At 39.1% G+C, this 2,992-nt stretch overlaps 1 pseudogene; it reads left to right on the forward strand.

Annotated features, from left to right (window-relative positions):
* Positions 1–748: 748 nt before the first annotated feature.
* LOC143680598 (large ribosomal subunit protein uL18 pseudogene) lies at positions 749–1,395 on the forward strand (annotated as a pseudogene).
* The last annotated feature ends 1,597 nt before the right edge of the window (positions 1,396–2,992 follow it).

Genomic DNA, 2,992 nt, shown 5'->3' on the forward strand with positions numbered 1-2,992 from the left:
AATAAAAATATTTTTATTGATGAAGATTTATCAATAAAAATAGTTTTTAAAAAAGCACTGGTACAGAATTCTGTATCTGGCAAAACAGTCTTTGAAAAATGAAGGGAGGGTGGGCCATGGTCACTCAGCAGGCAGAGTTCTCACCTGCCATGCTGGAGACCTGGGTTTGATTCCCGGTGCCTGCCAATGCAAAAATAAATAAATAAATAAAGGAAGAGAGCATTCAGACGTTCCCAGACAAACAAAAGGTAAGGGAGTTCATCACCATGACCAGCCCTACAAGAGGTGCTAAAGAGAGTTCTGCAGTTTGAAAAGAAAGGACAATAGACAACAGATTGAAGCCATGTGAAGAAATAAATGTATCTAGTGAGCATAACAACATGGTTAAATATAAGTGTCTAGTATTGTATTTTTGGTTTGGAACTCCACTTTTTATTTCCTACAGGATCTAAAGTCAAATGCATAAAATGTAAAGATAAATCAATGGTTTGGAACTCAATGTATAAATATGTAATTTGTGACAAGAGCTGCATAAAGGTGGAGGATAAAGATTTATAGCAACATAGTTTATATATGGTATTGAAGTTAAGTCAAAGCAAACAAGATAATTATAGGTTTAGGATGTTACATTAAGCCGGCCCTATGGTAACAAAAAGGAAACTATCCCCCCCATTCCCGTACCCCCTGCCACTGTTGCACTCCTGGGCCTCCTGTACTAAACTGTGGGCGCTGGTTTCTGTTCTGCAGAATGGGGTTTGTTAAAGTTGTTAAGAATAAGCCATATTTCAAGAGATACTAAGTGAAATTTAGAAGATGAGAGGACCATGCAATGGTGGCTCAGTAGCTAAATTCTCGCCTGCCATACCAAAGACCAGGGTTCAATTCCTGGGCCTGCCCATGCCAAAAAAAGAAAAATGAAAAAAAAAAAAAAAAGATGAGAGGGTAAAACCGATTACTATGCTCAGAAATGCTTGGTAATACAGGATAAAAATAAGCACAACACGCCCAAATACAGGATGATAGTTCATGTAACTAAAAGGGATATCATTTGCCTGATTGCTTATGCCCATGTAGAAGAGGATATGACAGTCTGCGCAGCTTATGCCTATGAACTCCCAAAGTATGTGTGAAGGTTGCCTGAGAAATTATGCTGTAGCACGTTGTACTAGCCTGCTGCTAGCCTGCAGGCTCCTCAGCAGGTTTGGCATGGACAAGATCTATGAAGGTCAAGTGGAGGTAACAGGAGATGAATGTAATGTAGAAAGTATTGATGGTCAACCTGGTACCTGCTATTTGGAGGAAGGACTTTCTGGGGCTATCACTGGAAATAAAGTATTGGGGGCTCTTAAGGGAGCTGTGAATGGAGGCTTATCTATTCCTCACAGTATCAAATGATGAATCCCAGAGCAATTTGATCAGTGAGAGGAAAAGTATTTGCAAAGTCACCTTCAGGGAATGGCGAGAACTGGATCAAGGAATTGAGAAAAACTCTAGAATGAGCTGAGACCCAGCATCAAGGGACTGTGAAAACCTTCTCAACCAAGAGGGGGAAGAGTGAAATGAGACAAAATAAAGTGTCAATGGCTGAGAGATTCCAAACAGAGTCCAGAGCTTATCCTGGAGATTATTCTTACGCATTAAGTAGATATAACTTTGTTCTTCAAGATGTAATGGAGAGGCTGGAGGAAACTGCCTGAAAATGTAGAGCTGTGTTCCAGTAGCCATGTTTCTTTTTTTTTTTTTTTTAATTTTTTTATTAATTAAAAAAAAAGTTACAGAAAGAAACACAAACATTCCCAATATGTGATCATTCCATTCTACATATATAATCAGTAATTCACGATATCATCACAGCTGCAGATTCATCATCCTGATCATTTCTTAGAACATTTGCATCAATTCAGAAAAAGAAACAAAAAGACAACAGAAAAAATAAAACGAAAACAGAAAAAAAAATACCCTACCCCTTACTCTTCCCTTTCATTGATCACTAGCATTTCAAACTAAATTTATTTTAACATTTGTTCCCCCTTTTACTTATTTTATTCCATATGTTCTACTCATCTGTTGATAAGTTAGATAAAAGGAGCATAAGACACAAGGTTTTCACAATCACACAGTCACACTGTGAAAGCTACACCATTATACAATCATCATCAAGAAACATGGCTACTGGAACACAGCTCTACATTTTCAGGCAGTTCCCTCCAGCCTCTCCATTTCCTCTTAGATAACAAGGTGATATCTACTTAATGCATAAGAATAACCTCCAGGATAACCTCTCGACTCTTGTTGGAATCTCTCAGCCATTGACACTTTGTCTCATTTCACTCTTCCCCCTTTTGGTCAAGAGGATTTTCTCAATCCCTTGATGTTGAGTCTGAGTTCATTCTCGGATTTCTGTCCCACGTTGCCAGGAAGGTCCACACCCCTGGGAGTCATGTCCCATGCAGAGAGGGGGAGCATGGTGAGGCTGCTCGTCATGTTGGCTGGAGAGAGAGGCAACATCTGAGCAACAAAAGAGGCTCTCTTGGGGGTGACCCTTAGGCCTAATTTTAAGTAGACTTGACCTATCCTTTGTGGGGTTAAATTTCATATGAACAAACCCCAAGATTGGGGGCTCAGCCTATAGCTTTGGGTGTCCACACTGCTTGTGAGAATATCAAGAATTCTACTTGGGGAAGTTGAATTTTCCCCCGTTCTCACCATTCCCTGAAGGCGACTTTGCAAATACTTTTCCACTCACTGATCAAATCGCTCTGGGATTCATTGGGGCATCACTCTGTACAAACAAACAAAATCTCATGTCTTACTCAAGGTTCCATGTACTTATGTTGTTCAACCAACTATCTACATAAGTTATATTAGGAGATGCACTAGTCAAAATATAAATTTTGTACCAAATAAACATTTTTTGCTTTGGTCTCACACATAGGTTGAAATTTTAAAATATTAATTACCATCTATTTTCAGCACCCTGCAGTAATGACAT

The sequence above is a fragment of the Tamandua tetradactyla genome, chromosome 4 (genome assembly GCF_023851605.1).
Source record: "Tamandua tetradactyla isolate mTamTet1 chromosome 4, mTamTet1.pri, whole genome shotgun sequence".
NCBI classification, from domain to species: Eukaryota; Metazoa; Chordata; class Mammalia; order Pilosa; family Myrmecophagidae; genus Tamandua; species Tamandua tetradactyla.